Here is a 12,947-nt window from a genome sequence, read left to right on the forward strand (position 1 = left end):
AAAGAATGGTATGAATAATAAGATCTATTGACTTTGGTGGCTTCATGCAAAAAGCTTGTGTAGATGAACATCACAAAATTTTAATTTTTTCAATGTCGATCATGATTCATTTTGACCAAGGATATATGAAATTCGGGTTTTCAAATTGTAGAAGTAGAGCCGATCCAACTAGACTAGAATCTAGAATAGAGCTTCTACACTTTGGTTAGGTTCAAGATTTTCTTCAAAAAAATCTCTTTTGGATACAATCGAGCTTTAAAATATCGGAACAAAAAGCCCACTTTTTTTATTCATCAAAAAAGTGAAAAACTGAATATACTATTTCCGATTTCTATTTTTCAAATTAAAACAAACCAAACATAAGACCTCTGCATATGTCTATTCTATAAATAAATATATTATTATGTATAGTATATTTCAAATATACATTTATACATTTTTATATAATATAAATAAGAAACAAAGTATGTGTACACATGCTTGGTAGGTTAAAGTTCACTATAAATAGTCAATATGCACTCCAACACCCACTTCTGCAACTCATTTGCATCTTATATAATTCCTCATTTCAACCCTCTCTCCGGTTACCAATGGCGGAACTCAATCAAACTTCTGATGTTGCCACCACCAACACTCGCCTGAAACCGATTCCAGGGAAGGAGAGCCGACGTTCTCCGGCGTACCGTGGAGTTCGAATGCGAAGTTGGGGCAAATGGGTGTCGGAAATACGACAACCACGTAAGAAATCCCGTATCTGGCTTGGCACTTTTTCAACGCCGGAGATGGCCGCCAGAGCTCACGACGTCGCCGCCTTGTCCATCAAAGGGAACTCAGCCATTCTCAACTTTCCTCAACTCAAAGACTTGTTGCCACGTCCGGCGTCTGTCTCGCCACGTGACGTCCAAGCCGCCGCCGCCAAGGCAGCCACCATGCAAGAATTGTGTTCGGTGTCGTACTCCTCCACCGTGCAACCGCCGTTGTCCGATCGCTATATATTACCTGCCGATGAACATGCTTCCGGCAGCCCGGATGATGAATTGGATGAATTCATTGAGTTGCCGAGTTTAGAGGGGTGTTTGGATTCCCCGGGATCATTGACTAAATTGATGGTGGTGGACTCGGTGGATGGATGGATGAATTCGTCGTGGGAAGTGGCTAGCACCGACTGTTTTGCCGCTAATTTCTCCGACCAGGCGGCAAAAAATCCGAGTTTCTCGACGCTCATTTGGGACTGTTGATTTTTTACTATATTTGACTAATTTGAGAACGACATCTATGACACTGAAGTATATTTCTTTTTTCTATTTTTTTAGCAAATATGTAATTTATGGAAAAATGTGGAATAGTCTTATAAAAAAAATTATATACATGACGAATTTGATGGTATATTTGATAAATATAACATATGGAAACGAGAACCAAATTGATCTCTATATATATCCAATCCAAAATTAAACCATCAATCTTGCAAGTATATAATTAAAATCGTTTTACATTGGAGAACATGTAATTGGTTTAGTTTCTCTTTGCTTTACTCGTTACATCACGGATGTATAAATACGATGATTATTAGTTTCCTAGCAAGATAAATATAGTAATATAATATTTCTGATGATAATAATATCTAATCCTAATATTCATAATATAATAATATTTCTGACTATAACTTCTAATATTAATATTTAATGTCTAATCCCATCCCGGATGTATAAATACGATGATTATTAGTTTCATATTCCTTCTCAAATCCTCATATTCCTAATATAGCAAGATAATTATAGTAGTCTAATAGTTCTTATGATAATAACATCTAATCCTCATATTCATATATGAGATTTTCTAATATGTGCCTTAAGGGCACATATAAGAAGTATTAATTAATCACAATTGTTACCATAATTAAACGTTAAACACATTAATTATTAGAAAATCTCTTCATATATAATATAAGAGAAATTAAATATCCTATTATTTTTTGTTACTGCAAATCTTTCTATCAAATTAAATGGTGATGCATGTAACATTTAGTGTTCATTTAACGAAATTTATAAAAATATTTTAGTATACTAACGTGTCATATGTCATCATTTAAATGAGTAGGAGAATTGATAGGAAAATAAAAGGATATTTAGTTTCTCATAATATAACAATATTTCTGACTATAACGTCTATTATTAACTAGTTGTGAGACTCATATACTATACAAGTTGATTAAAATAAAATATTAAACATGAACGATAAAATGGGAAGTTTATTTGAAGTTGAAATCTGAATTAAATAAAAATTATGAGAAAAAAACATGTGAATCATAAATAAATTAAAATTATATGTTTAATTGTCAGACTCATGTACCAAATGAGTTAATTATAACAAAATGTTAAATACAAATATTTAAACTGTAAATTTATTTGAAATTGAAATTGAAATTTCAAAATTCAAAAAATATATATAATTAAATCCCAAGGGACTTATGAACAATGAAGTTTCAAGTATAAGAAATTGGACACCAAAGTTTTTTAATTTCTTTGTTGGCCACAATACTTTGAAGGATTGGCAATCTAGTCCAAAAGCAGAAGTGCCACGTACCCTTTTCTAGTTTTAAATTAATAGTCATTACGGTAGGTTTAATTTATAAAAACTAATTTAATGAATATTAGAAATGAAAATGAAGTAGATGACAAGTGGAAAATAATATATATCTCAAATTATAACAAAAAATGACATGTGGCAAATTGAATGGGAGAATGACATGTGACAAAATTATTCTTATTTATTAAGGTAAGATATTTAATATCCAATCCCCCCCCCCTCCCTACTACTTTGAATGAGAAGTAGACGAAGGGATAGAGTGTTAAGAATTAAAGTATTCAAATACAATTTTAGAAAGCCCTTGATGAAAATATTTGCAACTTTACAACACCAGGGTACATGCATTACTCGACTCTACTATCGGTGGTGACTTGACCTGTTCTTGAACAAAATGTATATCAATTTTGATATGCTTCCTGTTTTGATGTTGAACTAGATTGCCAAATAGATAAATGACATTCACATTGTCACAGACTCGATACTTAGGATTCATGGATTCAAATTTTGATTTTGTTTTTCCTAATGTAGTTGTTTATTTTACTAGCTTTTTGCTAATGGTTTTTTAGTTTAATATTTGAAAATCCAGCCATTAAAAAACATGGTCACAAAAGACAAATATGTCTTTTGAAACAAAAATAACTAGTTCAAATAGAAGATTTAAAATCCAACAATTTTCATAGACTACATTTGCTAACCTTTATTATTTTGCTTCAACATTGGATCTTGAAATTGTATCGTCGCTTAAAAGGCTATATGATGAGATTGTATACGAGAAACACCTAATAGTCGGGTGTACAACGTCGAGTATCAGGACAATCAAATCAATCAACCTCGGTGTAGGCGGTGACGCAAGAATATTGAGACTGGTAGACAATGAATTCATAGTTAAGTGTACCATGAGTGTAATGTGAGACTTGTCTAAAAATATGGTAAACTACACCATCTGAATGGCCCACATCAACCCGCCCTAAGGCCCACATGAGAGGCCAGTCACGAAACACTAGTAATATTTTTGGTGTGCTAGTGTTTGAATTACGGACATCCTATGTGGTATTCTACTTCTCAACTAATAGGCTCCCATCGTGGGGGCTATACGTTAGACCCATTGAAGCAATCATGTGAATATCTTGGATACATATATGTGAAGGAATCTTTTTAGGACATAAAACAATCCATTTTGAACTCACCATTATACCAAGACCTTAATGCATATATTTGTATCTAAGGTTCCTTAAAACTTCCTAATCCTAATTACTCACAATCCTTATGAACCTTCACCCCTTAGTTTATACGACACTCATTTTCGTAACCCTCCGAATCCATCCTCAAAAATCTTTCTTAACCTCAAGGTATTTTTGGTTAAGCTACCCAAACATACATAATCTAGAAAGAATTACAACTTTGGTACCACAACGAAGCTCTTTGGAATTCTTCTCTTATTTGATATTTACTCTTTGATTTCCTTGAATTCACCACCTTTTTGTTTGATTTTTGGTATCTTTAACTTTTGGTTTTTCAGAATTTTGATCTTTCGATCTTCATACTTTGATAGCTCCAAAATTCTTATAACCTTTTTGTAATTTTCTCTCTTTTTTTAAAAAAAAAAAAATATCTCACTTTTTCTTTTAATTCCTACATTAAGATAGAGAGCTTAACTTCAACATTTATTGGTTAGAGGTATTAATCTAAGTGCAACGACTACATAAGCTCTCCTGGATAGATTTCAGATACACGCTGCAAAACTTTATGCCATATAAACTACTAGATCATCTTTCATATCTCATGGCTTTTCACTAAAACTTGGAAAGCCACAAATATACTATAACATATGTTGGGCCAATTAAATATTTGAGCCTGCATTGGATCATCCCATGCAACACTGAAACTTAAGCTTTTAATTAGTACTAGATTTAATTTTAAGATTATTATTTCAAATCTATTTTTAATTGTTTTAATTTTCTAGCAATTTCCTTTTTCGACCCCCTACCCCACACTTATTTCATACAATGCGCTCATTGTATGTATAAAATAATTTAAAAGAAATAAAATGGAGAAAAATGAACAGACTCCCCTGGGGTAGTAATGGCGAGATCGATTTCTAAACACATGTAGGAAACTTGAACACCTTGAGTATGTGACTGGAACTTCGACTTCATTGATACGCGTGAGTGTGCCGGAAAGATGTGAATCAGAAACTTGCATCTTCAAAAAGTGTGGTGCATAAGATCTTCAAAGCTAATCATCTCAATGTGGCAAAGCATATGCCACATCGTAAGGTTGAAAGAGTAGAGTAAAATGCCATTTTAGTGACTCACGACGTGATAAGAGAAGTTCACGTTGCGATAATAGTTCGGATCTATTCTGGAAAATGTGATGGCAACAACCTCACGATGTCATAATAGTGGCCAAGTCATGAAAAGTGGGTGTAACAGAATGCAACTTTGCAAAAATTCCACTTTCTAAATAATGTGCAATTGATCTATTAATGGATCAAGACCCTTCTAAAACTCTTATTTTTCGGGACACTCTCTTCATCTAATCTCTTTTCGCACACGAAATTCACCCCACAATTATAAAAAATTATGGGTTTCGACTCGTAACTCTAAAACACACGGATTCTCTCTCTTTCTCTTTTCTCTCATTTTTTTTCTCTTTCGATACTCTAATGAATTTGCAACAAAACAAACATTTTGTGGAAAGTAAAAAGGAAATCATCAAACATTTGTTACATGTCCTTAAATCATGCCAAATTAAAAACTCACCAAAATAAACAAAGAAAACAAAAATAACTAGAAACAATAATAAAACGGATAAAAATTGATAATCATCATCTCCATCGTTTCTAGCTCCACTCGGCCCAGCGCCATCCCCTTGTTGCGACCAATACTCGCTCCATGAAGGACAAATTGGGTATTGATTTCCAAATAGGTGGTTGCTCAATGTTAAAGTATTGAATCATGTTCTCCATAGTACCACCTATCAAATTCATGCTCATGCTCATTCTATCAAAATACTCGGCCATCGTCTCATCACGAGATGGTCCACCTCCCATGGGTGCATTTTGTTGCACTGGTTGACCTCTCCCACCTCTCCCTCTCACGTTCCTTTTTCCTCTTTGTCTCGGTTGCTCCTCTGGTTGACCAATTTGTTCTTCTTCATCTTCTGGGGGTATGTCATATTCCCACTTACATTTACCACAACTTGCATAAGACCCAAAATTGAGTCGTCAATTAGATTCCTTGAAAACACGTTAAATTCTGAATAAATTTTGGATTCAAAATCCCATATGAACGCAGGATTCGTGTAACCAAATGACCACTCGTAATTGGACTACTGGCCCGAGAATTTACCGCCTTTATCCCCAAAAATCTCGCTAGCATATAAGGAAGATCACAAAAGACTCCTGGCGTGATGATGCTCCAAAGTTAGAAAAGATTTTGGGAAGGCACCTTGTCACTGTGATGTTTGTGATTTATGGTGAATGTGATCAAACGATGCAAGAACCGATGGATGGGTGATCGAATATTCCCTTCTCAAGAATTCCACGAACTATACTCATGATTGGAAATTGATCTCCAAAATTTCACATCGAGCAATCTTGTAGTGAAGTCTCGAACACAACCCTGCAAAAAAATGAAATGTGGTGATTGTGTTTCCGCTTCTATGTACAACCCCATTCGCCAAGCAAACTCACACATACTACATTCTCGATAGACACCTCCTAATCTAAACGCAAGGGCCCAGTTGAATGTTGGGTCATTCGTCCGCTCTTCAAAATTAATTGTGGCAAAGAACTCAACAAACAACTCTCTATAAACCGGTTCTTGAATGGAAGATAGATTATGCCACCCATTGCATTGGAAAGCGAACCTGTCTCCTACATATAGCTTTCTCCAAAATCGCTCAAATTTCGTCACCATTCCAACCCCACTCAACCAAGACCAATCAATCATAGGTGCTAAAGCAAGTTCTCGATTATATAACCACCCCAGTTTATTTGAATAGTTATTCAAAATTGACTACAAAATGTTTTGTGGGAATCGATATAGTAGATGTACACTATTAACATCAATATGTTCTTGTTCTTCATGAAATGCATGTGTCAGTCCCATAGCATCGGAAAAATTAACTGTAACAGCCCGGATTTCCAGGTATCTTTATTGATTTGATTATTTTGTGTTTTGGAGAGGGGACTCGGCGAGTTGGAGCTCAGACTCGCCGAGTAGGGTCGCAATTTTTGGACGCGGGATTTGTCTGGACTCGGCGAGTCCAGGATATGGACTCGGCGAGTTTGCGCTGTTTAATGAAACCCTAATTTCCCGGTCCCAAGCCCTATTTAAAGGACCTTATGGCCCTCATTTGCGGCCACCTTGAACCCTAAGAGCCCCCATTCGACTGTAAGCCCTTGTGAGTGTATTTGGAGGCCATTTGTTCACCATTTTGTGTGATATTGCAAGAAAGGAGGGAGAGGATCAAACTTGAGGAGTTGGGGAGCGTGGATCTGTTGCTAATTCATCAAGGGAGTCTTCTTGAGGTAACTTTCAGAGCCAAACTTCGTGTTTTGTGTTGATGTGTCAAATCTAGGGTTTCTTCTTGCATTTCTTGGCTTAAATTGGAAGTATGAAGGGTTCCATGGAGATATGGAACCTAGATCTGGGCCTTAGCAGGTCCAGGAGACCCCATATGACTAGCTTTATGTCCATCCTTTTGAGTTAGAAGCTAAGGTGGTCATATTAGAGGTTGTTTCCCCAAAATAAGCCTTGTACGCATTGCATGGCAACCAAGAATGAGACTTTACGTGACAAATAAGCTTGGGAAGGCCAGATCTATGAATGGATGGAACGGATCTGACCGCAAAGGCCAGTTTTAGCTGGTGCATGGCATGGACTCGCCGAGTCTGATGAACAGACTCGACGAGTCGCTTGAAGATTGTCCTTGAGGACACCCAGTGTGTAGTCCTGACCGAGTTATGGGCGACTCAGTGAGTCGCAGAGAGTTGGAAAGGTTTTGGCAGGTGGTCGAGTCAAGCTGGGACTCGCCGAGTTGTTCTTGAAACTCGGCGAGTTGAGTCGGGGTGGCCCCGCGACTCTCCCAGGTGGAACTCGTCGAGTCAGGGGAAACATTCGACGAGTAAGAAGGGAATCCTATGGAGTCGGCGGATACGTCTAGACTCGCCGAGTTGCCCTTGTGCACTCGCCGAGTCCGGTCAAGTTGACCGTTGACCGTTGACCAGAGTTGACCTATGTTTGACTTCTTAGGGATAGTCAAACTTAGAAGATAAAAGTGTTAATAAGAGATGTATGATGTTATAGGGAGATTGTAGCTCGGCGGATCGAGCACGAGTGACTACGGGATTTGCTAGCTTTTGATATTCGCGAGGTGAGTCTTCTCACTATACCTTACCTTGAGTAGGTACCCAGAGCTATGTGTTAGTGTATGTATATTATGTGTATGCTATGTGTTGTACTGCATTATTTCTATGTGATTTATGCTGTGCATGATTACAGAGTTGGAACCGGAAGGTTCCTAGAGTTAGAACCTGAGGGTTCACAGAGTTGGGTGCACGGACCCATAGAGTTATAGCCTCGAGTGGCTAATAAGTGTTTTATGTGTGGTATTTTGGGGAACTCACTAAGCTTCGTGCTTACAGTGTTAGTGTTGTTGTTTCAGGTACTAGCGATGACCGTGGGAAGGCGCCGGCTTGATCTGTACACACGCAGGGGACTTTTGATATACTTATGTGATCTTGGGATTTGTATGATACAGATTGGAATTTGAAACTTAATGTTTTATGAAATTAAATGAGAAATGTTTTTTTTATTGCGAAAAATTATTTTGAAAATCATGGTGTTACATTAACAGCAACCAAAGCCAACAAAATACCACAAATTAAATAAGAACAAGAAAATCATAGGAGCTGTAAACCCAGTTCTCACGTCATGGTCACAAAGACCACGTCGTGAGTTCAGTCGACGAACATATTAGAATCGAACATCACTGGAGTAAAATCGAATGAAAATTATGGTTAGGGTTTGCTTAAAACTTGATTCTAAGTCCTGTTAAGTAACATGCAACATCTAAATCGCATAAGATTGAATCAATTTCGACATTTAGGCTTCAAGACAAACCCTAATTCTAAATGCATAAAATTAGAGGAAATTAACAAGATTAAAGGATTGAGATCTTACTAAAATAGGATATTAAACACGAAATCAAGAAAAAGTTGAAGAAATCCATTTGTTTTTATAGCTCATGTTGTGAGTTTTAAAATAATGGAAATCATCGGGAAAAATTATTTGACCATGTCGTGGGCCTATTCCCAAGTCGTGGTATCAAGGTTTTTTTTACCAAAAAATACCATTTTTCTAAAAAAAATTCAACCACTCCTAAAATTGAACCCTACACTTGATTTTTTTTCCATGTTTCTAAAAATTAAGATGATTGTGATTATGATTTACCCTAAAACTCAAATAGAAATGCAAAAACCAAAAGAAAAACGAAAAATATGCAAACCAAGCTCGGGTTGCCTCCCGAGAAGTGCTTCTTTTGATGGAGTCATGAGCTGGACTCCATGCCGCCCTATGTGGTATTGTTTGGAGGTATGATCTCCATATGCACCTTCTGTTCCCTACGCCTTTTCTTGTATGTTTGGACCCTTCTTAAATAAGCTTTTTTAGAATTCTCCTTCTTCGTTTTAGAATCTCCTTCCTCGTGTTTTCGTTTCAACCCTTTATTCTTCACGACAAATTCAGGTCCTCCTTTTTTCTTTTTGTAGCTCCCGAGCTTCAACATCATCCTTATCCAAAGTTGGCTTGCTTAAGTCTTGTGTAATTTCTTCTTCTTCATCACTTGATACCAACCTTTCTTCACTTTCTTCACTCACTAGAGACTTTGGAGTTTTAAAAGCAAATACCTTAAAGACCATCTAGTCTTAGTACGCTTGACTTGTTATGTTGTTTGAATTTCTTCCTCCATCAATTTCTCTAACTCCTCAAGCTCGTTTTCTTCATACATAAAGAATAATTTATTTTTAGCACAATATTTCTTGAATCCGTCTTCCACTCCAAATGTCATTTCATCATTTCCCACTCGCAATGTAAACTTTGACTCGCGAATACCCACCAAGGCCCGCGTGGTATTAAGTAAATGGCGTCCAAGGATAATTGGGACATCTTCATCCTCCCTCTTATCTATCACCAGAAAGTCAATTGGAAAAATAATTTTTCCAATTTTTACCAATATGTCCTCAATTATTCCCCGAGGATGAGTCACCAAACGATTGACCATATGAATTGTCATTTTAGTAGCCTTCAATTCTATAAGGTTGAGCTTTTGGTAAAATGAATATGACATCAAATTTATAATCGCCTAGAATCGGCTAAAGCATATATCTTCATGTTATTTCCAGATTCACATGGAAGTGTAAGGCGTCCTGGATCTCCCATTTTCTTGGTATCCCCTCCGGTATAACCATGGAACTTTTCTCACTAAGTACTACCTTGGAGGTCTTCTCTAGTTGTTGGCGAGTGTCAAGTAAATCTTGAAGAAATTTTGCATATTCGGGAACTTTCGCTAAGGATTCAATAATAGGAGTATTGATCGGAATTCCCTTAACTTGATTCATAAACTTGATATGCTAATGCTCTAGTGGGTGAACTCTGGATCAAGAAGGAAACGCTAAAGGAGGATGATAAGCTCGAGCACCATAATTTTTTTTCTGCCTAGACTGAGACCACGTCGTGAGGATTGAATCCTCACGTCGTGATGACAATGTTTCAGCAACAATTTTTACTTTGATTTTTGTCCGTTTTGGCTGTAATTCGGGCTGCTTTGTCTCTTCTTTCAAGGCCTCCAAGTACTCAGAAATAGTTTCTTCTTCATTAGTGATGGCCATGACATGTGGTTGCGTTTTATTATTGGGATTTTTAGGAGGTAACCACTTGTTAACTAATGTAGTTAATTGCTTGAGTTGAGCTTCAATATTTTTTTTATGGATGCTTGATGATTTCTCATGGTAGCATCAGCTGCATCATGACTTTTTTTTTCAGAAGCTTCCATGAATCTATAAAGCATTGAATCCAAGTCCACTTTTTTCTCGGTTGTGGTTGATCCTTTTGCTAAAAAGCCCCGACCAGTTTACCTATATTTCTCTTATTTTTTCTTTTTATACTAATCATATGGAAACCATTCCTTCTTCGGATTTCTCCAATCTTCATCATAGCGGTCTCCACTTGAGTAGAAAACTTGAGATTTCCTATTCCCTTTTTCGTCAAAATGTCAATCTTTAGTCAAATGTGGCCCATTGCAATTTTCACAACCCACACGCATTGCGTGTATGGATTGGTCAATCTTAGTCATTCTTCTATCCATGCTACTTAACATTGCCAAAACTGCCGCCATATCTTCCGAAGCACCATTCCTGATCCCCCTAGCTCCATCATTACGAGAGCTGTGATATTCTCGTGAATGCTTTAGATATTCTTCAATTAGTTCTTTAATTTCAGTGGGATTCTTCTTTATTAAAGGTCCTTGAGAATCAAGGAGTTGTCTTGTCAAGACGTTCACCCCATCGTAGAAGATCGAGACTTATTGTTGCTCGTTTAGATCATTTTGGGGACAATTTCTTATCAACCCTTTATATTGATCCCATGACTTATATAAAGACTCCCCTACTTGTTTCTCAAAATTATCTATGGCCTTTTTAAGTTTATCAACCTTGGATGGTAGGCAAAATTGTTGGAGAAGTTCTTCACGCATCTAAGCCTAAGTGGTGCTTGTTCCTGAGGGGAAGTGCCTTCAATCAATCCTTTTTTACTCCCTTGAAGGTAACCGAAATCATTCTAACAAGACAGTCTCTTGTGGTACATTCAGAATGTTGAAATAGTCAACAATGTTATTGACTTCGTCAAGGTGCTTGTATGCGTCTTCATGATCCTTTCCGGAAAATGGATTATCCTTTAGTGTGGAATAGATGTGTCCCTTAAGCTCGAAGGTAGTAGTAGCGGGAATTGTGGGTTTCACAAGTCATGGGTTGTTGTCCTCTCATATTCTTTTCTTGTATTCCTCCATCGTCATATCAACAATGTTCGTCATGTTGCTTTTTGGCTCGCTTTCGGGTTCACTACTTTTGTCTGTTTCTATTTCAGGATCGTAATTATCTTCCTTTTTGTTAGGTGTCCTTTCAAAGCTTTTGAATGTGCTCTCGTTTTTCAAAATGTTGTTTGATCCTCCTACGTTCTTGTCCTTCTTTTTATGAAAAGCTGACTCTGGATCTTCAAGTGGTGGTGTCAATGGTGTGTATGATTCATGAGTCATATACTACTAAACCGAAACAAAAACAAAAATGTAAAAACGAACTAAAACTAATTAAAAAACGACATAATGAACGATTACCACGACGTGGTACTAAGTACCACCTCGTGGTATAGCAAAAATCGAAACAGAAAGCAAAAACGAAATAAACTCTGAGATATTAGAGCTCAGGTCGTGAGCTTTAAGCACTCACGTCGTGAGTTCAGTATTTCAAAAAAAAAAAAACTAATGCTAAAAAGTAACTTTTTGCATGTTTTACCCTACAAAAAGGATCCATTAATCTAAAACAATTAAATTAAAAACTAAAATAGTTGTTCCCCGACAACGGTGCCAAAAACTTGATGCGTAATATTATACCTACTAGTTTTAACCAACTACTTGTCTACTAATGCACCTCTAAGCAGTGTACCTAGTCAGTATATAGTATAGTAAAGTAAGTTGGGTATCGAACTCATGGAACGGATCTAGTACATTAAAATAGCTACTAAAAGATTAATCTAAAACCAAATAATAGTTAAAAGGGTTTTTTTATTTGATTTTCAATTTCAGAAAAACTTAAGCACTTAACTAAATAGTTTTAATCAATATATTAAGAACACTTTCGTTTAGTTTCGAATCCATCTTTTCCCTGTGGTTAGTTACTATTCATGGGTTATTAAAGTTGGTTACCAATTATTATGTAAATTAGCAATTTGAGTCCAATTTACTAACATTTTCACCAATTCATGTACTACAATGTATGGTCATACACAAGCAAACACATAATTAGTTATTAATTATAGATGGGCTATGTAAGATTTATCTAAGCAAACAATTATGGTCACAACTATGTTCTCCAGCACAAATAAATTTGCTGCTTTATTACTTGATCTAGATGTGGTCACTCCTAGCTCTAGCAATTTAATAGTCACTAAACTAATAGGTAAACAAGTCCATGTAATTTAATGGTCACTAAGCTACAGTAACCTTGAATTTAAGCAACAAAGTCACAAATTTTAACATGCTAGGTAATAATAATCAAACACATGCACAAAACCAATTTATAA

At 36.3% G+C, this 12,947-nt stretch overlaps 1 pseudogene; it reads left to right on the plus strand.

The window, feature by feature from the left end:
- The first annotated feature begins 534 nt into the window (after positions 1 to 534).
- On the plus strand, positions 535 to 1,464 carry LOC145051665 (dehydration-responsive element-binding protein 3 pseudogene; annotated as a pseudogene).
- Positions 1,465 to 12,947: the final 11,483 nt, after the last annotated feature.

This window comes from Lactuca serriola, chromosome 5 (assembly GCF_051521515.1).
Source record: "Lactuca serriola cultivar US96UC23 chromosome 5, Lser_US96UC23_V15, whole genome shotgun sequence".
Lineage (NCBI taxonomy): Eukaryota > Viridiplantae > Streptophyta > Magnoliopsida > Asterales > Asteraceae > Lactuca > Lactuca serriola.